Source organism: Monodelphis domestica, chromosome 2 (genome assembly GCF_027887165.1).
Source record: "Monodelphis domestica isolate mMonDom1 chromosome 2, mMonDom1.pri, whole genome shotgun sequence".
Taxonomy (NCBI): Eukaryota; Metazoa; Chordata; class Mammalia; order Didelphimorphia; family Didelphidae; genus Monodelphis; species Monodelphis domestica.
Window position 1 is genome coordinate 279305760 of NC_077228.1, and position 26238 is coordinate 279331997.

The 26238-nt window shown below is 38.0% G+C and overlaps 1 protein-coding gene across 6 annotated transcripts in view; it reads right to left on the minus strand.

Moving 5' to 3' along the window:
* KIF6 (kinesin family member 6) overlaps positions 1 to 26238 on the minus strand; it is a 495811-nt gene that overhangs the window by 59405 nt on the left and 410168 nt on the right. For all 6 annotated transcript variants that reach the window (XM_056818172.1, XM_056818176.1, XM_056818171.1 and 3 more), the window contains one exon: positions 20068 to 20123. The gene's annotated coding sequence lies outside the window, so the exon portion shown is untranslated. The remainder of the gene's footprint in view (positions 1 to 20067; positions 20124 to 26238) is intronic.

A 26238-nucleotide genomic window follows, 5' to 3' on the forward strand; every position in this document is an offset into this window, starting at 1 on the left:
GGGTGCAATGGAGACCACAACAGAATAAGGATCAGTTGGAGGGTATGGAGGTGGTTAGCCCAAAGAAAAAAAGACTTAAAAGAGTACACAGTAGCAGTAATGGACAGGTTAGTGGTACAATGGATAGAATGCCAGGCCTGGAGTCAGCAAGACTCATCTTCCCGAGTTCAAATCTGGCCTCTGATATTTCCTAGCTATGTGATGTCAGTTAAGTCACTTAAACCTGTTTGCCTCAGTTTCCTCATCTGTAAAATGAGTTGGAGAAGGAAATGGCAAATCACTCCAGTGTCTTTGCCAAGAAAATTCAATATGGATCATGAAGAGTCATATGTGAGTGGAAATGCCTGAACAACATTTGGAAGACAGCCTAAAGTTGTCCTTCTCAGTTTTGGAGGGCAGAACTAGGAACAATGGCTAGAAATAGCCAAATTCTGGCTCCAGGTAAGTTAAGAATTACTAGCAGTTAAAGCTGCCTAAAGATAGAGTAGACATTTTTTAAGGGTGTTGTGGGCTCCCTCTTACTGGAGATCTTCAAATGAAACTAAAGACCTTGTCATGAAAGTTTTTAGGGAATTCTTGTTCAGGTCAAAGTTGAGCTAGATGACCTCTGACGTCTCTTCCAACCCTGAGATTCTGTGATTCTGTAAGACTTTAAAAATTCGATGCTAAAACTTAGAATTACTGACTTCCAGACAGGACCACATCCCAGCTTGCCACTAATGATTTTTTGGGTACCCTGGTATATATAAATATTACACAGGCTGTGACCCAGAACCATTCCATGTAGTAGCCTATGTTTGCAAACTGTCATCCCTTTCATTTTCATTGATTACTACATGTGACACTTATAGGAAAACAGGGCAGTAGAATTTCTATTTGTGATTTATACTATAACCAAAGAACAGGAAGATCTGGCCAAGGAAAAGGTGATCATTATGTATATGGAGGTTTGATGGAGGTTCATCAGTAAGAATTTATAGAATGCTTCTTATTTGGATTTTTTATGATGTAAGTGCTTCAACTCTCCTAAGTCCTAAATGGTTATGTTATAGTGTCCTCCCAAACATAGGAAAAAACTGTCAGTAATTTTCATATATTGCCTGTAGTTTACAAAGGGCGTATGATCCTGTGTCATCAATGGTAGTTCTTAAGTTTTCCTCTTTTCTGACACTGCCCAAGAGTGAAAGAGAGAGGTGAAGTCCCTGGGGCTTCTGGCTTTTATCTACTCTCTGGAGGGTTACCCTTTATTCTATTGCATTCACTGCAGGCCACATAGACATTTCCCATCTACAAACTTTATTATAGTATGAAGAAAAACGGTAGTATAAACTACATGCAGGTAAGTTATCTTAAAAATTATTCTAATAATTCTTTTTCTGACTGGAATATGAAACGTGTTAGATATTCTTTTTTTCCTTGTTTCTACCAATGGGTTACCACATTGTGCACAATTTGTATCATGGGATTATTGTTGGTCAGTGCCTTGTAGATCTTGAGATGATATATAAATGCATAAATAATCTTTTGTCTCCCTCCCTCCAAATCTTACTCTTCCTTCAAGACCTATACTAGGTACTACCTTCTCCAAGAAGACTTCCTGATTTGCTCACCTGAAAATGATATTTCCCTTCTCAAATTTTTCACAGCACTTTGTCTATACCTTTCCCCTTGTATTAATCAGATTCTTCATTGCATACAAGTTGCTTGTATATTGTCCCTCCCCCATCCCCCAAAGATTGTAAAATCTTTGAAAAAACTTGTGTTGTTCTTATCTATCTACTCTTTCTCTATGAACAGTGCTTCACATGAAGTTGCTCTTCAATAAATATTTCTTAAATTGAATGAAATTGTTCCTGCATTCTTGCTCCTACCACCTTCTCACTAGGGCTCCAGTGAGAATTCATTTTCTCAATTCTCTTTGCTGTTCCCAAGTAATCATATTTCCTTGGAACCTCTCACATTTCCTATTTAGGTTACTTTCTTTTATTTATTTAAAAGCTCCTTACTTTCTAATTTAGTATCAACTCTAAGAGAGAAGAGTCCCAAGAGCTAGGCAATTGGGTTTAAGTGACTTGCTCAGGATCACATCGCTACAGAGTGTCTGAGGCCAGAGTTGAACCAAGGTCCTTCCCTCTCTATTCACTGTGCTATCTAGCTGCCCTCATTCAAGGTATTTTAAAGTTAATTCCAAGTGACTTCTACTACAAATTTCAAAATACTTAAGACTTCCATTTATATTTTAATATTTCTAGCTCTCTGACTGAGAGGTTAACTTTAAATTTATCAACAAGCCTTTAGAGACTGATTATCCTTTTCTGGTTCTTTATATTCAGAGACGACTAAAGTATCTTCTTGCTTCAATAAAAGAAAATAACAGACTGTTTAACAGCCTCACTTGACATGTTTGGGGATAGAGCCCAAGTTTTCAGTGCCTGTGATAATTCCCACTATCACTCCCCTATTAGAAGATAATATTACATCTCTTTTTATTATTGTCCTTCCTTCTGATCAAATATTGAAGAGAGGGAGAGGGAACAGGGTGAAGAAAAGGCAGAAAGAATCTTAGATATCACACATCATTCTATCGAAGCACCACTTTGTACCCCACAGAGAGCTTAATATAGGATCTTCTTTTCTCTTTTTGAAGTCTAGGGTAATTGGCCCTACCAATTCACTTTGGCCTTTCCTTTTTTTTTTGTTAATTTTAGGGATCTAGTAATACTATAGAATTTAGTAAGCTTAGAGTCCTCAATCTAGGAAGAAGTCTCTTACTTCCCCTAGTCCCTGGGCAGACATAGGCTTCTCTTCTCTATGGTACAGTCTGCTGGTCAATGTTTCCCCTTCTCTTTCACTCTTCTAAAACAAATGCTCACAGAGCAATATATTAGCTTATCTTTATCTGCAGATAAAATCCATTATAAAAGTACAAATAGCAAATCAAAGTTTAAAAAGAGCAAGAAACTCCGAAGAAGAAGACTCTGCCAGTTTGCCATGTAGCAACCTTGGAGGATGGGAGGAGGGTGAAAGGTGAAGGAGGAAGTAGAGAACATATAAATTCACCAGGTCCCAGGGCAAGGCAGGTAGTGGTAAAAGGCAAGTTTTGCCTGTGCAGATTACTCTTAAAGTATATCTGAGCCAGACAAGGATCCAACTGCTCACCATTAAAGCCAATCCACTATAGTAATGGCAACCAACTCCCACTGCAGGTGAATGTCTGCAGCTCTGATGCCTTCTCTGAGGAGCTCCAATGTCCCCAGACTCTCATGTCTTACTTGGTTGTCACTTCTTATGATCCTTCAGTCTCTTCTTCTAGCTGGAAAGAATGCTCTTCCCAGTAGCCCTAGCTGCCTATATGGGGTTACATTAGAGCTGAAACTTCAGGGAATGAGAATCTGGAAAATGGCCCAGAAGACAAGCAGCAGATGCGGTCTTAGAGGGGGAAAATTGCCTGCCTCTGATTGCAGCAGAAGACAGAAGGCATGTTCTTTTGGCTGAGTGAACACTGGTCTCAGCACCTGAGGGAAGACTTGGAAGAGGATTTCTCTAATATGTTTGCCTCTGGGGGGGAACAACGGAAAAGAGGCTCAATGTTGGAAGGAGAAAAGGCAAGAAAGGCAAGCAAATGGAAAAGTGGCCATCCTTTCAAACTCAAATTGCATGATTATATTTCCAATTGAACTGCTGAAGACATGAAACCTAGTGAAAATTGTTCTTTCCTTAAAAATATCAAAAGCTAATATTTTGCAGACAGATCTCAGAGGGCCATGCTTGGACAGCAGGGCTAGGTCCTGTGCTGTCCAAAATAAACACACCTGATCTGAATTTGGTCAAGTCACAAGACCAAATGAGTGGCCAGAGAATTAATGGAGGAATTTAAAGATTGCTCTTCATCAGCATCAACTACAAATGGCTTCTGCTTTTGGGAATTTGTCTGAGTGTGGCAAGGTGGGGGCAGGGTAGATAATGGGTCATGATTGTGGGGTAGGAGCTGACAGACTACCAGGCTTTATTTATTTATTTATTTTGGTGCCCACCTTATAATTTCATTAATGTAAGACATTTTTGCTATGGGAATTCCTTTTATCAATGCAGATCTGCAGCTCATTTGTAATTTTTAATCTTAAGAGTTGCCCAGAGATACTGAGATGCTTGACTTCCATAATGCCATAAAACATTTCTTTTTTACTTCCAGGTAGGCACTCTAGCTATTACAACAAGATAATTTCAAAAGGGATTTTGAAATTAGTCTGGCAGTGAAATGTTTTTGGTCATTCTTTCACTGCCCTTTTCCTTAAAGTAATGGATACAGATTTCCCAGCAGCAGTCTGTTTTGTAATAGGTGTAAATAAGGAGGAAATACCTATGATGTTAGATGATCAGCGGGGAACTTTGCCACAAGTATCACTGGAGCAAAGAGGGATGGTCTGGGCAAGGGACTTTCTGCAACATAAAACCTCAGAAACCTGCTCTTACTGGTTATGCCTTGGCAGCCTAGTGCCATCCACATTCTCAGGCCATAAGTGAGAAAGGTAGGGCTCTTTAAGAGAAACGGAAGAGTTTCTACTTGGGCTTTAGGAAATTGTGCCATTCAGACAGTGAGCTAGAAAGAACAATGAACAAACCAAGGATGCTGCCCCCAACTTGGCAGCACTATTTATACACTTTCATAGTGATGAGAAGAGCCGCTTCTCTTTAAAATGGCAAAGTCAGCACTTGCTAATACCTCTTTATTATCTCTGCTCATAGAAAGCAGCCTTTTCAACTTGTGGTATTTAATATGCTTAAGGTTCCCCTCATTTAGCTTATCTCCACAAAACTAAATAAAAAAGGCAAGAAGACACAAAGGACATTAAATTTCTTTTGGGTCCCCTGCTTAATTTTCTCAGGCTCAATGCCTGATTCTTTAAAGCCAAATGCCTAATAAACACTTGCTGAATTCTGATGGGTCCTGAACATGTATCTACAGGACTGGTGTTACTGGTCTATCATCCAGGAAGATAGGACCTTCCCTCTCCTTTTCTCTCCAACCCAATCTTTCTAGGAAGAAACACCATCATAATGTGAATAGGGCTTCCCAGATCTAGGATTATATTTGCTCATTCCTTTTGGTTATGGTTTGGATTAGAATCTAGTAGCTGAGGCTCCTTTCAATTCTCAAATTTTCTGAGTCTGTGAATATATTCTGTGTGATGGAGATTTCATTTCTTGCTCTTTCAGTTTCTCTAGAAATTAAAAATAACCATTTGCTTCTGCATGTTTCTGGGCTATTTATGTATGATGGGGCATTTGAAACTATTTCTTTGATCATCATTATCATGATCACAAAGTTAATCACCAGTTTTCATTTGGTACAGTGGCAAAGATCAGGGTAGTATCTAAAAGCTGGGTAATCCTGCCCCCCTCTTTTCCTCTTACAGTACTTTGGGTAGCGAAATGGAGGTAGGGTTAGCACACTGGTCTCATTTGAGGAGAGGAGACTTTTTAGCTAGAAAGTCTTGGATTTTAATTCAATACACTAAGAAGGGACTCTTAGGCAAGGATGCAAAGGGAGTAATTATCTTTTTTTCCCCCAGGCTATTCAATAGAAGAAGGTTCAGACTGATTGGGACAGGTTCAAGGCAGGGGAATTTCCAAAGTGAAAATAAGGTTAAGTGATGACTTTCAGGATAGTGTCAGGTTGGTCAAGTGTGGATTCAGAGGGGCAGCTAGGTGGCTTAATGGATAGAGGGCCAGGTCTGGAGACAAGAAATCTTGGGTTCAAAATTGTCCTCAAATACTTCCTAGCTATGTGACATTGGGCAAATCACTTAACCCTAATAGCCTAGCTTTTGCTGCTCTTCTGCATGGGAACCATATCAATTCTAAGATGGAATTTAACGGTAAAAGAAAAAAAAAAGTGTGAATTAGGAGTCCCCTGAGTGCAGGATTCAAGGTCTCACTCATGCTGTATTGTACCTAGCATGGTAGCATATCCCAGAAAAGCAAAGCTTCAATAAAAGGCTGCTGTTTCAGGAAGCTAGAGAATGCTGGCTCTGGCTGGGGCAAGGCAATCTTTCTGGAAAGCTGCTATATTGAGAAAGACTCATGGATAAACAAACTCTCCTTAAGCTGAATAGAGATAAACTATAATTTCTTCTATCCATCTTCTGCAAGTCTCCTGACCTTTTTTTATGCAGCTGAGCAGCTGCAATAGATTTTGCTGGTTTGACCAGAGAAGTGACAGATATGTTTATTATGATAAAATCCCCCAAAAGGAATTCTAAGAAATTAAGAACTGTTTTCAACATTGTATAAATTCACTAATGAGGCCCTGACTAGGTAGGCTTAACTTTTCATTTTTTTGAGTTGAGAACCACAGATTCAACTCCAAGAACTAACTGCACCATATATCTTCTCTTCTCTATTAGACTAACACTGTGTGAACTCCTGGAGGGCAAGGATAGTGGCTTATTCATCTTCGTGCCCCACAGCACTTGGTACAGTGCCATGTTGAGTAAACAGCAGTCAAATGAAGGAGAGAATGAACTATTAAACCCAATACTACAGCTCTTTATCCAATACTTTCAACAATAGCGTTTTCCCACCCCCTATCCTCCTGCCCTCATTGGCTATGCTGAGCTCAGGAGAAGCCACATGGTTCAGACTCTGGAAACTGTCCAAAATAATTCATCACAACTTGACTTCTTCACCTAACAAGTATGCATCAGATTATGGTTTGAAGGGAAAATTCTTTCCTTTATTGAAGTCTTATTTCAGAAAAACCAATTCTGGCATCCCAGCATTGTCTATCTTCTTTCCCTATTGGAATCACTCTGATTGTTATTAGAAGTCTATGATTAGTTCACTGTCCCCCATTTTTTACACTCTTAGAGTATACATTCAGAACTCAGATGATTGATCCACCCATAACTCCTGTTTGTCTTCTCTCTTCTGCGTGGAATAATTGTGCTTAATCTTCTTATTGCACCCAGACTATTGCTAATCTTGGCAACACTTGACTCCTCTTACTTGGACTCTAGTACTGGCTACTGAGATGTTACATTTATCCTCACCTAGATTCCTATGCCCTTTGTTGGCTCTGCTTTACCAGTTCCCAATCTTGGATCACTCCCATCATTGCTTTCTTTGATCCTGCTGCTGCTAGAGAATAATTTCTGGAGAAGACTCAGAAATAGCTGTGTCGTTTAGGACCTTGCTATTATTGACTGGCAATATTTTCATACATCATCATCATTATCATCCCTATCACCATTATCATTATTATGTTCTAGACCTTCCAAGACAACTTGCTAAATATTCTCTTATTACTTTTTAATAACTTCACTTTGATGGTTGTCCACATTTCTGTGACTTCCTAAGATTAGGACTCTACTCAGAAGCTACCCAGTCGAACCCTCTCATTTTATACATAAAGGAGCAGAGGCTTAGAAAGGTTAAATGATTTGTTCAAGGACATATATTAAAATCATGCCTCTGTCATTTACTGGCTATGTGACTGGTCAAACTGTGTAACCTCTCTGTGAGTATCTTGAGGGGAAGGACTTTTTTGCTTCTTTTTGTTTCCCTTGCACTTAGCAAAGTTCCTGGCACATAGCAGGTGCTTAATAAATGTTGATTGATGGGTCTGAGTTCACAGATATCTTCTCCTTCGTATGTGCTTTTGCTTTGTGCTTGTAAGCTGACAGTTCAAGGAAGATAACCCACAAATGTGTCCACATGGGCATTTGGCAAGTTTTTTGGAGGTCTTTGCTCTTAGAACACCAACAGAGAGTTGGCTGCCCTAGATTCAGTTTTGTCACATGTCTGAGCCAACAAAGATTTTCCTTTTCCCTTGAGGTGTATCCATGGCAGAGCTGGGACCCCATCATTTGTTCCTGGCATTGGTAGCATCTTTCCCACTCTTTACTGGCTCCTTCCCCACTGCCTTCAGAAATGTACTAGTCTTCAAAATATTTTGTTTGAGCTTGCTTTTCTCTTGAGCTACAATCCCATTTTCCTCTTGACATCCACTGCCAACTTTCTCAAGTGAGTATTCTATACCTACTACCTCTATTTCAGCTTGACAACCTCCTTGTTCACCAGCCTGCAATTTGGCTTCTCTCCCTACTACTCAATGGAAATACTCTCTTGCAGAGGACCAGTGACATTCATATACAATAATAAACAATCGATTTCAAGTGCTTATGATATGGAGGAGATTGTGCTAGGTGTTGGGGATGTGAAGAGAAGCATGAAAAACAGTCCCTCCCCTAAAGAAATTTACATTCTGTTGAAGAAAGATAACATGAAAATGTATAATAGTTTATATTATTAATATATCCATTGTTTGAAGAGGAAGAGGACAGTAAAAGTTAGGTGGTTCAGGAAAGGCTGAGCCTTGAAGGAACCTAAGGATTCCAAGAAACAGAGGTGAGGCAGAATTAAACTAAGGGCATAGTAGGTTATGATGATGGTAGCACAGACTGTAAAAATGTATGGAGATGGGGGATGGAATGCCAAGTTTAGGGAAGAGAAAGTAGGCTAATTTAATTGTAATGAGGGGTGTAATGTGAAAGTTTGAAAATGTACAGTGGATCCAGCTTGTGAAAAGCTTAAAATGCCAAATAAAGGAGTCTATATTCTATATCAGAGGCAGTAGGGAGCCACTGAAGTTTCTTGAGTGGGTGGAGTAACATGTTCGACACCTAAAGATGATTTCAGCTGCTATGTGGAAGATGGATTGGAGAAACTGGAAACAGAAACTATTTAGGAGGTTCAGGTAAGGGATGAAGAGAACCTAACCTAGGCTTGTGGTCATGTGAGTAGAGAGAAGGGAAAAGATGCAAGAGATATTGTGAAGGTACTAGTCTCAGAAGTCAGCTAATCTCCCTTCTGGTTTATAAAACAACAACAATTGTACAATTAAAACAACAACTGTTTAATTCTCAATTAAACCTCTGGATTATCTAAAGAAAATTATTAGTTTCAGACTGGTTTTTCATCACTGATGGTAGAAAAAAGCTAAGTTGCCATATTCTGTCATCATCTGCTGGACAGTATTAAGGGAATATAAACACTTTAATAGTGATATTTCAGTATGTAATGAACTGGTGATCTGATTTTTATCTGCCAGTATAGACTGAAACCCATCTGTGCCTTCTCATCATGTGTTATTCTTGTCCATGTTTTCCCATAAATACTTCATAGGGAAAAGCTTATAAGGCATCTGGGTTTTTCAACATTTTTGTGGATACTAGGGTAGCAAAGAGGCCTGTCCATCTGTTATCCTTCACTCGTGGAACATGGCAAGCCCACCTCCTTTTCTGGGCATACATGTCCTTGATGTCCCTCATGCCACTTCTTGGCATTTGTCACCACACAGTGAATTTTATTTCCACATAAGGAAAACCAAGTGGTCAAAAGAGTGCATGTTGCCCAGATTATGACTTGCCTTTGCCAAATTCACTGGCCTTTTCTCCATCCTTCTCTGTCCTCATTTCTCCTCAAAAGGTCAGTTGCTTTTGACACCAGAGATTATTTATTCCTTTCCTATCCTATTTCCTCCTTTGACTTTTGTGACATTACACTATATTCGTTCTCCTAAAAGTCAGTCAATAAACATTTCTTAAGCAGGTACTTTGCACCAGGCTTGGTGCTAGGCCCTAGAGATACAGATACAAAAAAGAAAGCCAATTCCTGCCCTTAAGGAGTTTGTAGTCTAATTCCAATTGCATTCCATTTTTCTTCCCTCACTGGTTTCTCTGGTCACTACCCTAATTTGAGATGAGTGTTTTGTTATACAGAAGATGAGATGCTTTATGCATGACAGTTTTAGGCCCCTAGCACCCCAAAAATAATAACATTAATTCCTCAGGGTTATTATGAGGAACAGAAATGAGATATTTGTAAAAAAGCTGAGTATAATGCTTGGCAAATAGTAGGCACTACATAAATGCTTTTCCCCTTTCCTTTCCTTATTATAGTGATAAACACAAATAGAAGGTAAATATTTGGGAATTAAACAATATGTTTGCAAAATGTGATAATCTTGGTGATGCTCCCAGGGTGATCTGTGTGTCTGTGGTCAGATCCATTGAGGGTTCCTATTCCAGCCAGCTAGGCCTTGAATTGCTTTGCCTGTCCCTGAGTTTTCCTGCTATCCCCCAGCTCTGGCTTTTTGATTATTAACCAGCTTTCATGAGGATGTTCCTATGTTTATTGACTGAAATTATTTTGAGGAACTGATTTTTGGATAAGAATAAAAGGTTATTTATTATATCAGGTTTATTGGTTAGGCCAGCATCATAACTGATAAAGTGATATAGATCTCCATGGTTGTCTCCTGAAAACCAGGGACCACTTGAGATGGGTAAAGCAGTTCAGTAAATAGATTTTTAGGAGCTCATTGCTCAGCCCCTTCCTTGACCCTCCCAAGATACCTTTATTTATTATTATTATTATTTAAAAAAAAAACCCTTACCTTCTGTCTTAGAACCAGTAAGGGCTAGGCAATGGGGGTTAAGTGACTTACTCCGGGTCACACAGCTGGGAAGTGTCTGAGGCCAGATTGGAGTCTATTTTTGGGCCTGGCTCTCCATCCACTGAGCCACCTAGCTGCCCCCAAGATATCTTTAATTGGTGATAGCTAATTAAGGGGTAGTCCATCAGACTCAGAGCCCTTCCCCAGACTGAAAGGTGGATAGTTATGCCCATAGGAAAAGAACCCTGGCATCCTTCATTTATTAACCAAATTCTGTTCAAAAGGGAGACATTCTTTGGGATTCCTAGGGACAAATAAAATGCAAAAAACACCAGACTAGATGCTATCTCCAACTCAGATCCCAGACACAAGGATACACCCTAGTTAGGGAGTAATTCTCCTTAAAATATAGGAATACAATATTTGAAAAATAAGTTCTCACATATTTAAAAATTTCTCTGCCTATGGAAATTCCATTTGTGCCCAGTCCATGATCTTTGCCCAGGTCTATTACCGTCCATTCTCAATGCCTTGCCTACCTCCATGGTGCTACAGGCTCATAACATGCTTAGGATGGTGAAGATTGCCTGGGCTTAGCAATACCTGTTCTTGAATTCTGGAATTCCACAAAGCAGTCCTACACAGATCTTTTTTTAAAAAACTCTTACAGTCCATCTTAGAACTGTGTATTAGTTCCAAGGCAATAGAGCAATAAAGCTTAGGCAAAAATGGGATTTAAGTGACTTGCCCAGGGTCACACAGTTAGGAAGTGTCCAAGGCCAGATTTGAAACCAGAACCTCCAATTTCTAGGCTTGTCACTTTATCCACTGAGCCACTTAGCTGTCCCTTCATTGGATTTTAATCTTACTCTGAAGTTTCACTCAACCGATCCCTGCTTGGAAATTATGCCACTGTGCTTGTAGAAGTGTATTTTTAGACTAGCTTAAATAGGTTGTGGCATAGACTGTGTATTAGAGAGCAAGTTTCCAGCCAGAATCATGTTACTGTGTGACACCAGCAATAAACTGAGGCTGTCCCCACCCTAGCAGAGTGTATCCTGCTGAGTAGGAGTAGTCACACACTCCTTGGGTCTAGCTGTGGTTTACAGTAGTCAGGCCCACTTGATGCTTTAGAAAAATGGACAACGGAGCAGCAAAAAACAATCTCAAATCCTAATCACTCAATGTTCTTCCCAACACTAACAAGATTTCCCCCCAGGAACACAAAGGATGCTGGGATATTCCCCCTTGCAATCTGGTTGAAAACAATGAAAGTCACTTTACCTGTTAAGAAAGCTGCAGCTGAAAACTGGGAGGAAAGGATAGTCAAATTCTCTTAAACCTCCCCCCCCCCCCCAACCCCTCATCCTAGGCAATTCAGAAAGGTTAAAAAAGCCACAGCTTTTGCCACTGGTGTTTAAAGATAACCTACTTTCTATAACAGTGCATAAATGGCCTTTGGCATTGATGGATTACATTAAAATATACTTCCATCTGTCCTCTTTTTACCTCATCCATGGAATTTCATGTATTATATAGAAGCTGACACTTTTCTGCAGGGTTATTCTGTTCTCTAGATAACAGTATATGTTGGCAAAGTGCTTTGAAATCCTTGGATGAAAAGCACCATGTCAAGGGAAGACATTTTTCTTCCTTTTTTCTTCTTTACACATTTCTCCTAGAATGTGCTTGGAATATATATGTAGTCACCTACAGGCCTGAACTGACTTTATGATTTGGTGGAAAAATTGGATTTTAAAGCATTTCATTAAAACTAAATATAGTGCTATACCTCTGTGGGCCCCTCTACTCACTACACACCAACCAGGAAAATCTTGATCTCCCTGTGCTTCATAACAATTCACTATTCATGCATTTTATTTTAATTCAGTTTGCCAAAAGAGGAAGCCAAGTTTCTTAGGGAAACTGCAACAGGCAACTCAATGAGTTAGTTTCACTGAATTAATCTTTTGTCTCAGATAGTTCTCATCATATTTGCCATAGTAGGTACCTGAGGCTCAGCTTTATGTAAGGATTACCTGGGTAAAGACCGAAGTCTGCTTTCTGTGGGCTTATCTACGTTACCAAGTACAGAAAGATGGGGAAAACAGTGACATTATCCACCCCAGGCTTTTCTTTACTAAAAAAAAATGCCCTGGGGGGCATCTGAATTATCCAGTGGAGAGTAAAAACACCATCAAAGTTAGAAACACCACCCAAAGGAGCCAACTAGACTTAGGGCAATTCTCAAAAAGGTGATGCCCTAGCATTTTGCTTGCAAGCATTTTTTTTTCTTTCATCATCAAGGGCTTGGTAGCTTTTCTATGAAGGCTTTGATATTGGGATCACTGAGATCATTGGCACCATTTTATGGGATGCAGGTAGTGGGATGGTGGAAAGAGCCCTGCGTTTGGAGTCCTGGATTTAAATATCATCTCTGCTGCTTGTCAGCTTTATGATCATAGGCATGTCATTAAACTTCCATGTCCTGATCTTTAAGATGGGGATAATGATACCAGTGTTACCCGATAATGTGGCAACTAGGTGATGCAATGCATGAGTTGAGTAGAACATGGAGTCAGGAAGACATGAGTACAAGTGCAACCTCCAACACTTATTAGCTGTTTGACCTTGGGCAAATCTCTGTCTGCCTTAGTTTCTTTATCTGTAAAATAGGGATAACAAAAACATCTACCTTCCCGGGTTGGGGTCAGGATCAAATTAGGTAATATTTGTAAATCTTTCAAAGTGGTACAGAAATGCTAGCTACTGTTATTATGATTATGATTATGATTATTACCTATACTATGAGATTATTGTGAAGATTATATAAATGAATGGATGTAAAGTGTTTTGCAACTAAGTGTTCTAGGTCCCCCTCCTTGTTGATCATGCTCCTCCTGGATGCTCTCCTCTAGGAGAGGTTTTCATGACCTTGCTCTATTGTGGTTCTCTTACTCATCAGGATGTTCCTCTTTTTCCTTTGCTAGATCATCATCCACATCAGACCTAACTGTGGATGTTCCACAAAGCTCTCCTCTCTTCTCTTCTTATGTTCTTTGTCTTGGTGATCTCATCATGTCCCATGGATTTAGTTATTGTCTCTAGAGAGATGACTTAGATCCCTAGCCTTCTTGAGCTCTGAGGGCATATCATAAATTGCTTAGTGGACATTTACAGCCTCAGTTTCCTCATTTGTAAGTTGGAAATAATAATTGTACATATCTCACAGGGTTGTTGTCAGAATCAAGTGGAATAATATATGGGAAGTCCTTTGTGAATTTTATAGCCCTATATCAGTTTTAGCTATTATTCATCCCCTTTTTGCTACTCACATGGCCTCCAGCCTAGTTCAAGTCCTCATTTATCATCTTTTCCCTATACTATTCCAATAGCCTCTTAGTTAGGCTCCCTGCCTCAAATCCATCCAATGCAGTCTTCTTCCAGCTGTCAAACAACATTCCTGAAGCATGTCTGACTCTATCACTCTTCAGTGCAATAACTCCATTAGCTCCCTATAACATCTGGCTAGAATACAAACGTAGTTTTTGGCTTTATGATATTTCACAACCTGGCTCCAACCTCCCCTTTAGTCGTTATTGTATGTTACTCCCTATTCCCAGAGATGTATTTCTCAATGCAACCCAACTAACTTCCTTACTACTTCTCACATCTGACCCATGCCTTTCCACAAGTACCTGGGCCTGGAATAAACCCCAAGTTTCCATCAAAGGTCAGTTTGGGCCACCTTTGACATGAAAACCTTTTTGCCCCGATTAGCAGCTAGTGCCCACCCTCCACCCAAGTTACTGTTGTATCTATTTTATTTTATATGAGTGTCCTAAAAGCTTTAATAACTTAAAACTGCACCAAGACTTTTGGGATATCCTTTTGAAACATCCAATGTGCATGCATATATCTATATGAATATTTAAGTGTATATGCATTTATAAATAAATATAAATATATATGTGTGCATCTATGTATGTTTGTCTATATAGTGTCCAACTCTTTGTGACCATGTAGACCACAGCATGCCAATACTATCCTTGGAGTTTTCTTGGCAAAGATACTATAATGGTTTGTCATTTCCTTTTCCAAGAAATGAAGGCAAACAAAAGTTAAGTGACTTGCTAAGGGCCACATAGCTAGTGAGTATCTGAGGCTGTATCTACTATACTATCTACTTCATGTGATGAAGAGAAATAAGAATAATCTTTCAACTTCTAGGTCATGGAACCAAAGCCCCTTTTCTCTGAATACCTGCCTGAGCCTGGGACAGAAAATGCCTCAACAATACCTGGCAGAACACCAAAATCATATCCCTCATCCTGTACTGCATCACTGGGCACAAGCCTGGGAACCGAAATCCCCCACCCCAAACCAAGTCCCTCAGGATCATCCAATGAATCTCACCGAAGTAGCCCACTTTGACCAATAGAGGCAACACAGATTACCACATCCAGGACAACCACACTAGAAGAGATTAACCCCATCTCCACTAGGGTGGAGACTTTGCTGGTGCTGATCTCACCCCACCCTCATCCCTCCTTGCTCTTCCTTCCCACCCCCACCACTCCACTGCCACTAATACTGCCATTGGCATCCCATCCCCCTTTGCTCCCTCTTTTCCTTTAATAAAACTTTGCTATATTACTTCACTCTACTCTGGTCTCCTTCATCTCAGGTCAGACCCCCTGTTGGCCAGGACTGACACTACCTAACCATGGTTTTTATCTGATCTCCACACAATAACATTAAACTATTTGATCAATTCCATGAATACATAAAACTGCAAGGGGTCATGATAGTATAATATGTTTTCTGTCTTCTGTATAGAATACCACTTTATATTATACCATTTTATATTATTGAAAACAGTTACTAAGTCAATGGTCAGATGGAGTGAACTTCAAAGGAGAAAACGATGAGCAGTAAAAGGGCAAAAAAAAAAAGGTTCTAGAAGTGGTAATTTGAACATGCTGACTCCTGTGTGATGGACATATCAAACAAAGAATGGCCATTACTAAAGAGACTGACAAAGGCTATGATACCTTTAGGGAAAAGTCAACTATTACTTATTACCAGAACATGGAGGAGCATGAAAAGAAGTGATTAAGAATGACAAGGAGTTTGTTATTAACAGTACAGAGGGAGTTCCAAAGGGTGTGGTAGGAGGAAGAAAAAAGGAGCCTTGGGGAGAAGTAGGACTGAGCCAATCTGCAGTGAGAGTTAAAATAGAAAGATTTCTTCCTAGATCATTCAGATAGTTCCTAGTTGTGCAATCCTGGGAAAGTCGCTTAACCCCAGTTGCCTAGTTCTTACTGATCTTCTGCCTTAGAACCAATACTTTGTATTGATTCTTGGATGAAAGGTAAGGGTTTAAAAAAAAACTACCAGAAGGTCATAATTCATCTAATGAGAATTGACACTTATTTTTCAATCTGAGATCCTTGACCCAAACTAACCCTACCAAGGCATGACATCCTGCCTGAAAGTCAATTGTCTTTACTTCCCATTCTATTACATTATCTTTTAAAAAAATGACTTAAAAGATATTTCACTTTCCCTGTTATATGAAATAACCATTTTCAACATATATTTTCTGACATTATAAGATCTAAATTGTCTTCTTTCCTCCTTTTCCTGCCTCTCCTGGAGATTGTACGAGATTTGATCTGCATTATACATGTATCGTCATGCAAAACATACTTGCATATTGGTCACTGTTCTTCACATTATATTTTAAGTGCAAAAGATAACTAAGGCAGTGCCTTGTGAAAAATGGTCATCATCACTAGGACATGATATTGTACAAACTTGCAAAGGGTATGAAGGAAAGTTAATGTCAAAGGAAGCTCAAGCTAACTAAGGAAAATACACAAAAGATGTTCCCATTTGCCACATCAGTTTGCCTTCCTATAAAGACCCAGTCGTGGGCAGGTATTTTTCCAAATAAATGTTCCAGAGAAAAAGAAAAGAAAAAAGTTTTGTTTTATAGTTTGGGTTAGATTCTTTCCCTTTTTGGAATTTAGAATCAAAATCAGAGACAAATTACTCCGTAGGAAATCTTGCTCAGTTTTATAACTTTCCTCATAATTACTAGCTGTTTTCATTCATCCAAAAGAGGGCCACCAGAATGGTGCAAAGTCTTGAGATCCTACCAGATGAATACTGGTCAAAGGAATTGGGGATGTTTAGACTTGCGAAGAGAATGTTCAGGAGGAGGGTCCTGATAACGTTCTTACTTAATTGTTGCCAAAGAGGTTACTAACTTTGGTAGAAACGTTAATGCTAAAACCCGTGTCAATGAAACTAAATGGAGGTAGCAAGGTGTGTATGAATATACACAAAACACACTCATAAGGCAACTGTACTCATTTGACTATTCTACAAGCACATAGACTACTTTTATCCACAACCCTTATAGATCCTGGGAATAGATCTTAAAAGGCAGCAAATCAGGGCAGCCAGGTGAACACTTCCTTAGCTGTGTGACCCTGGGCAACTCACTTAACCCAGATTGCTTAGTCCTTACCACTCTTCTGCCTTGGAACCAATTCTTATTATTGATTCTAAGATGGAAAGAAAGGGTTTAAAAAAAACAACTCAGCAAATTTAGATGAAAATTCCAAGAAAGATATCAACTGAGCTAAAATAATGTTAGCAACTTGAATCCTAAATATGCTTGGTTGATCTGATGTAATCTTTACATGGTTGGGAAAAGCAGATCTAATTTCCTTTGACAGAGGCACTAACATCAGAAACCTTCACAGGGCTGCTCACACTGTAAACTCCTTGGCATTCTTCCTGTTCTCTGCAGGATACAGAGGCCAGGATGTGTCACCATCCCAGACCGGAGCTGAGTCACCATCCCACGCATAACAATCTTACCTCCCTAAATCTGTCTCTATGAATAAAGACACACATTAAAGCAATTCTGCCAGTGGGGCTGCAACTCCTCCCAAATGGTTATGGAGCCCTTCCTCTCAGTTCTTTTAGAGGATTAAATGATGATTCTGGATCTACTAAAGGGAAAAAATGATTCTTTGGGGACTGAAAACACCACTTAATTTAATTTTTCCTTAAGAAAAACTTACGCAGAAATGGCATAAACGCCTTGGAAACTGCACTTTTTGCATGATTCTATGGAATTCTGTATGCATAGATGCTCTCTTACATACACTTAACAATAAATATGTTGTCAACACAGTGGTATCATAAAAATATAGTGGCATCTTTAAGAGGCAGATTACAGATTAAACTGTTTGCCCTATTTTATCTCCAGCAGTGGAGATGGGATGACACTAATTCACCTACATGTTTACTTGAATTCTTTTGTGACCACTAGCACAAATTTATCACATGGTTGGCTAACATTAGGACTGAGAATGACTGAGAACTGAATAAAACATATTGTGGCCTTGGCTTCATTAGCATCAATCAAGGCCATCATTTATTCTCTGTTGGTGTAGAATGCCATTAAACTCAACATTAATAGAAGTCTTAAGTTATTACATTAGCAAAACTAATTGGATCATTTGTCTAAATTCTAGAGAATCTTCCCCTTTGTGTCCTAGCAAAGTAGATCATATTCCTGAATTCTGAAGAACATGTCAATAAACCTATGGTGCTCAAAATTCTTCTTCCCCATTTCCAGTTAACTGGTCTTATATAAGAATTCATTTTATTATTGTATAATTTGCTAATGTAGAACCAGCTTTCCTGGCTTATAGATTCTTGAACTTTTGAAAGAACCAGATCTTGATCTATTTTATGAATAATTTTTCACATTTGTATTAGGTAATATACTTGGCAATTCTGCATACATTACTTGAGTTTTATTCAAAACAACCCTGATAGGAAAACCAGGTAATATTCCTATTTCCCTGTTATTGCCTTGATAGAAGCCATTTCCTCTCCTATTAGCTAGGATAGTTCTGGAACAACTGGAATCATCGTGCAAGCACCTGGTACGCATGATAGGGAACCTGAAGCTCTAAGTGGTTTAATTTTTCACTACACCAACACCAGTCCACTGTACCAAACCAACCCTTCCCTCTTGAATGAGCCACAGCAGCTTAAGGCCCAGGATCTGGTCCAACAAAGTCTGACCTTGCCTTTCCTCGACGCCCATCCCACACACCCAACACACTAGCACCCCAACGATAGCTCTTATGGTCTGTCTCTCCCCTGAGCTCTCTGGAACGGAATGCCTTTTCACATAGCATTTGGCTGACTACCTTCTGGCTTGGAGGCAGTGGGGTGGGACGTCAGATTTGAAGGCGCTTATTTGCCATCCTGTGGCTCAGTCATATCTGGGGGGTTTGCTACCCAACAGTCAGGAAGAAGAATATGGATTTCATGCTTCCCAGAACAAAATGAATTCAATGGGTTCTTGGAGCTTCTTAGCAGTGTTAGAGACAGCAACTCTATTGCTTTTTAGGACTTTTGTGCCACAGGAAAATCTAAAGGACAGAATTACCTAATTTATGTCTTATTCTCCTTCTCCTTCTTGTGGAATAGCAGGAACTTGGGGAATAAAAAGCTGTTAAATCCATAGTGTACCACTAACACTAGCCTGGAGCATATGGCTAAGATGGGTGGCAAAGGATGGGGAGAAAAGTTTCCTTTTTGTAAGCCTGTTCATGAACGTATCCCCATTACATTCATTTATTCTACATGAAAGATAGCATTTTCCTCTTTGGGAAAAAAAGATATAAGGGTATCATTTTTCAGGATTGCCTTTAGACTCACGCTATTCATAGCTCTCTAATGGCATTTAGCCCAAGGGTGAAGAGTTCTGAGTCAGCAATTTGGGTGGCCCATCAGTTAGGAACGTTTTCTTCTGGGTCTGACTCTACCACTGAGCTACTGAAAGGTCCTGAGCATTGCACACTTCATGTGCCAGAAGAGCCTGAAAACCTGCCATGGGCAGCATGATGGGGCAGCTCTGAGACACTGGCAAAGCACTTGAAAATATTAAGTAAAAACCAAACCATTTTTAGATTATGAAGTTAAATTTATGAGCAATAAAGCTCCTATTGGAAAACAATGAAAAAAGAAAAATGATCTCCTACAAGATAGTTAGAGCTCCAGTCCTGGAGTTAGGAAGATCTAAGTTCAAATCTGGCCTCAGACACTTACTAGCTATGTGACCCTGGGAAAGTTACCCAACCCTCTTTTCCTCTGTTCTCATTTATAAAATGAATTGGAGAAGGAAATGGCAAACCACTCCAGTATCTTACGGAGACATCCCCAAATAGGGTCACAAAGAGTTGGACATGACTGAACAACAACAAAATTGCATGCAAATGCTAGAATGCAGAAGATTCAAAATAATTTTTTGCCATATGCAGCTTATATAGAATGAGAATGCTGGAGTTCAAGAAATAAGATTGCTGAAACATTAGCTGTCTGAAAACTGACGGGCACTGTGAGGGGTATATGATATTCATAGTGCTGCAAGAGACCTTATAAAGCTCTCTATCTCAAAAAGAGCACTCAAAAAACCAAGGATCATGTTCATTTTGGGGTATATCATGGTTTGATTTTTCACTGTGAAAAAGGTCTTTGAAAAATAGCTGAACAGAAAATAAGCTTCTTACCGATTTTACTTCTTACTTCATTAATATTTTCTCCTAAGGCCTTTGCTTCAGAAAATCTAGAAGAAAAAATGAGGTAAATGTTTTATTATATTTTGCCCATTCCTGGTTAGAGGTTTAAAACAAAACAAATAATTTACATGTATTAATTGAATTGAACAGAACAGATTTTTACTCTTCTATTTAGCTCTACAGTATAATAAATTTATTTTGTTGTCCTGAAATACCTTGTGATAGAAATACAATGAGAAGGGGATCCAGGACCAGGGTTAGTAAATATAGTTTTCTTTATAGAATTTTTAGTGGATTGAGGCTTGGGGGATCCATTCACAAGAACTTGTGTAGAAACAAATCTTTTCTGGGCACAGCCTTTTGGTCTGATAGACTCTTAGTGGAAAATCCAATCTTCAATGCCTAACATTTCATTTTTTGTGATTTTATGACTCAGTGACTAAATTCATTTAACTGCTCTCCAGTCCAAGATATACTTAGTGTTTGTTTGTTTTTTATTGTGTCATTTTCCAAGTTCTTTGGGTTACAGTATAGGTGTGAAGTCCTTGGAATTATATCAATAAAATAATCACAGGATTATAGGTTTTAGGAGTAGGGTCACTATGCATCTTCTCTCAAACAACCACTTAGTCAATCAAAAAGGATAATCACTCAATCAGCAAATATCTATTGTGTGGGATAAACAAGGACAATTAGGTACTAGTCAGTATATAAGTCCCTGAAGTTATAATGATAAAAATGAAACCTTTCCTGCTCTCCAGAAGATTACATTCTAATGAACCATGTGAATACATGTTAGATGCTGTGATATATTTAGAAAAAAAGCATGGCATCCTTCCTTTTCTTCAAGTTGGATCGAGAAGACTTTGATGCCAAATAAACTTCATGAGAGTAAATAAATATGTGGCAGGGACTATTAATGCTATAGGAGTTCTGATGGGGTAAGACAAATTAAAATTAGTTTTCATGAAGGAGGTAGGGCTTGATTTTAGCAGTGAAAGATGGATAGAATCCAGACAGAGAGGACAAATGAAAGCATTCCAGACAGGACTGAAAATGAAGAACATAATGTGAATGCAAGTCCTGGAGATTTGGAGAACTATAGGAAATATGTGGTACTTGTGTGCCAAGCTGAATCCTGCTAGTTCTTGTCTTGAGGAGGAGACATTTTTGAAAATGTCTGGCCTATGTTTTCTGAAAGGCCCATACCATACTTGACATGTTGCTCTTTGGATTCACATAATGAATTCGATGGCCTTTCTGAAGGCAATGGACTTGAAGCTTTCTGGGAAGGGGAAAGCACAAAAGGATGAGCAACTACTGGTTCTACAGCAATAATAGCTGAGTAACTTTTCCAGTCATCACACTGAAGAAGCCTTTGAAATATTAAAGCAAGCCTGAAGTTAGACAAGACAATGTCCATTATGACCACTGCTCACTCAGGGGAAGTCCTTATCTCGCTTCTAATTCTGATCATTTTGGTAGTGACCAGGTTGGGAGCTTCCTGGTTCCTGAGTTTGGGATGTGCCCAACAGGGTACCAGAGGAATATGCTTAGTAGTTAACTCACTTCAAAGGGTTCTTTAGTGCCAGGTCTGGTGGAAGTTGCTAAAGGAAGCCACAAACTCTATTTTGGGATCTCTTCTGCAGTGTTAGCACAAAGTTTAAAAAGAGCGTGCCCACTGGAGAGGTGTGGCCTGAGACCATTTTCCCTTGCTCTTGGAGGCCCTTGTCCCTGGAGGCCCTTGTCTCTCTAGACCACTCCACCCATATACATCCAAACACCAGTGGCCAGAGCAGAATGCAGGGCAAGGAGAAGCCCAGAATAAGAAAGGTTTGCTCTCCCAAGGATGAGAGAGAAAGGGAAGGAAAGAAAAGGACATAATGAAGAGGAAGAGGAAGAAGAAGAGAATGAGAATTAATGTGAAAGAAAGGTTTCCTTTGATTGCACATAGCTTTCCTTCCCTCCCTCTTTTATTCTTGGCTTTCAGGAAAGAAACTTTCTTTTCTTTTTTTTTAACGAATATATTTTATTTTTCCCAATTACATGTAAAAATAACTTTTATCATTTATTTTCTAAAATTTTGAGTCTCAAATTCTCTTCCTCCCTTCCCCTTTCCCTAAGATGTTAAGCAATTTGATATAGGCTATACTTTTGGGTCAAGCAAAACATATTTTCACATTGGTTATGTTGTGGAAGAAGACATCTCTCTATTTATATGTATGTATAAATACATATAAACCATATACTACATGTAATATATGCTTATATACTTATTTATATATAACTTCTTATATGAATATGTCACAAAGAAAATAAAGTGAAAAATAGTATGCTTTGATTTGAATTCAGATTCCATTAAGTCCTCTCTCTGGTGGTGGAAAGCAGGTTGAAGGTAATTGACACATTAGGCAACTCTTTTAAGTTTCCAGTTCTTTCGTATAACAAAAAGTGCTGCTCTAAATATTTTGTACATTTGGATCCTTTCCCTTTGTCTTTGCTACCTTTGGTATTTGACCAATATGGGTATAGCTTGATCAAAAGATAGGTACAGTTTAGTGACTTTTGGGGCATAATTCTAAATTGTTTCTCAGAATGACTATATCAATTCATAGCCCAACCAATAGTGCTTCTCATACCACAGTCCCTCCAAAAGGTGTCATTTTCTTTTTTAGTCATCTTTGATCATTTTCTCATATGACTACTGATTTGGAATATTTTTTCATATGACTATTTGTCATTTATCTTATTGGAAAGGCCTATAGTATCTCTCTATTGCAGATAATGTTAGCTTTTGGTTTTTAAACACTTTGTCACAGAGGTAGCATAGCACAGTACCATAGATAGAAAGTGGCCTATAGCTGAAGGGTTCTGATACAAAAGCAGACTCTACCACATACTGGCTCTGTCATTCTAGGCAAGTCACTTCTCAGTGTTCTAAGCAACACTCTAAGATGACAAATTGAAGAGAAGATGCTGATTTGCATTGGCTTAAGAAATTTCTTTTCGTAGGAAATTATAATACAAGTGAATTTACAGCTCTAATCCTTATCATTATCTGCTATTTACCACTTTGAAGAATAGCCAACTTGTTTCTATGCTTTTCAATGTTTTGACATAAGAGGGTATCAAGAGCTTTTTTCTACATCTATTGATAGAATCATGATTTTTATTGTTTTTTGTTATTAATATAGTATATTCTTTTTATGGTTTTCTTATTATTAAACCAACTCTTCTTCATTTCTATGATAAATATAATTTGACTATATGTATATAATATTAAAAATATCTTTCACTAGTTTCTTTTCTAATTTTAATATTTTTATATTATATTTACATTTTAAATATGAAAATATTTAATATTTTTACACCAATTATCATTAGGAAATTTTGTTCTATATTTTCTTTTTCTACTTTATTTCTACTTAGTTTAAGTATTAGAATCATATTCATGTCATAGAATGAATTTAGAACCCTTGTTTTTATGTTTTTCTGCATAATTTTTATAAAACTAGATTTGTTGGTAAAGATGACAGATGATGGAAATTGTTAATGGTGGTAGAGCTGTAAGAAGGCAGCTAAAATGAAATGTGGTATATGAATGTAATGGGATATTACTTTGCTTTAAGAAATACAAAAATAAAAGATTTGAAGGAAAAAAAAAAAACTAGATTTGTTCTTTGAATGTTTGATAGAAGTCACTAAGGCACCTATTTGGTCCAGAGCTCTTTCTTTGGGGATTTCTTTATGACTTTTCCAGTTTTCTTCTTTGAAAGTACAGTGGTACCTTAAAACGTGAGTTTAATTCATCCCATGGCCAAGCCCATAACTCAACTTGCTCATGTGTCAAATAGAATTTCCCCATTTAAATGTATGAAAAAGGAATTAATCCATTCTGCTCCCCCAAAACACACAAATGTTTTGTTTTATATGCTTTTAAAATAAGAAAATGTACTTTATAAATAACAAATGAATATATTTATAGATAATAAGAAAGAATGTAAAGCAATAAATTTACTTATGAAATGTTATTACCTTCAAGATCAGGTGAAGATGCTGGCAGAGAAGGTTTTCATTTCATTCACTATGGCTTAACATAGCTTACTCACTACACCCATAATGCTACATTTAAGTACAATATTGACCTTACACATTACTTAAGATATGTAATTTTATTGCTAAACTTAATTGCTATTTCTTTACTTTAATTAATTATCATTTTCTTCATTCAATTTTTGCTGTTTTGCCACACTTTCCTCTATTTCACTTAGAGGCTGTTTCACAAAAATCTTTCCATGGAAGTTTGTTTCTTCCTCTCTTTTAGAACGTTTTAATAACATGTGAAAATTGTCATTACACAGCTCCAATGCAAAACCTGTTGCAACTTTTTCTGGGTGTATCTTTTCAATAAACTGTTCAATTTTCCTCCTTATCCTCAATATTTCCTTAATCTTGCTTGTACTGATTACCTCATCTACCTCAGGCTCCTACCCACTAAATTCCTACAAAACCTCTGTAAGCTGCTGCTGCTATAACTTCTTCAATTCCTCTGTCATCAGGACCTATGGTTAAAAGCTAAGAAATTTGCCAAAAAAATCTGATAATAAAGACAAAAATAAAAAAGAAAGCAAAAGCAATTCAGTACAGATGCTTGCAGGGCCAGATAAACACTGAACTAAATGTAAATGAGATAGCCTCCTGTAACTTAGAGAAACCAAACATTCCATGGGTTATCTGGTGGAGGGTGGCTGAAGCTTGTGATTCAAATATCCACTCATGACTTAAAGCAAAAAATCCCAATTGTGCCTGCTTGTATCTCAAATTGCTTGTGGCTTAAGATGCTTGTGTTTCAAGGTACCACTGTATATTATTTAGTTTTCTCTTTCTTGCTCTTGATCTGTGTTTTTGATGTTTTGTAAGTATCCATTTCATTTATTCAAATTATCAGTTTTATTGTCATAGAATTGGACAAAGTAATTTCTAACAATATCTTTTATTTTCTCTTTATTTGTGAATTCCATTATTTTCATTTTTTGTATTATCAGTTTGGTTTTCTTCCTTAAAAAAAAAAAGATTCTACTTTACTAGTTGTTTTAAAGCCAGCTTCTAGTTTCATTTTCCTTTAGTTGTTTTACAGATTCTACTTAATTAGTTTTTTTTTAAAATCAGCCCCTAGTTTTAGAAGCTCCTTTTTAAAAAATTAGATTTTGTACATTTATTCTTTGGCTTATAATATTTTGGGTATTAGTTGGAGTTTTTTATTTCTTGTTTTTTTAATCACTAATCTTTCTTTCACTGAAAAAAGTATTTTTTTAGGATTAAATTATTTAGTCTTCATTTAAGTTTGAATACTTCCTTCAAATGACTTTTATTCATTATAATTTTTGTTACACTGAGGTTATTAGAGGAAATATTTAAAAGTCCTACATGCTTATGAGGATTTTTGTGCTCTAGCACATGAATAATTTTTGCAAAGGTTCTATGCCTTACTTGGAAATGTGTGTACTCCTTTCTATTCCCATTTATAGGGTTATCAATCTAGATCTGAAAAGGACTTTTGAAGTCAGATAATCCCATATCTTTATTTTACAGATCAGAAAACAGACCCAGAGGTGGTAAGTGATTTGCCCAAATTGTACACATTGTCCAAATTTACCCAAATTACACATCAGAGGTAGGATTTAAACCCAAGCCATCTAAACATAAAGTCACTGCTTTTCCAGTCATCTCCAGAGAATTAGCCTACCTATTTTTTTCTAAAATTCTACTCAAGTTCTTAACTTTTTATTTATCTTTTTATTAGGTTTGCTTAGTTCTAAATGGTACACAGATTGGTCTATAGCTAACAGAAGGAAGGCACTAGAATTAAGAGGGATTAGGGAAGCCTTCCTATAGAAGGTACAATTTAGGTTGGGATTTGAAGGAGTCCAGGGAAGTCAGTAGTTGGAGTGGAGGAGGGAGAGTGTCCCATGCATGACAGATAGCCAGAGAAAATGCCCAGAGTCAAAAGATAGAGTGTCTTGTTCATGGAACAAGGAAGAAGATAAGGAGGCCCATGTCACTGGATAAAAGAGTATATTTTTACTCTTAATGTTATAAAGGGGCATTGTTGATTAATGGATATATGGGTAGCCTTGTTCAGGAAGATGTAACCATGGACAA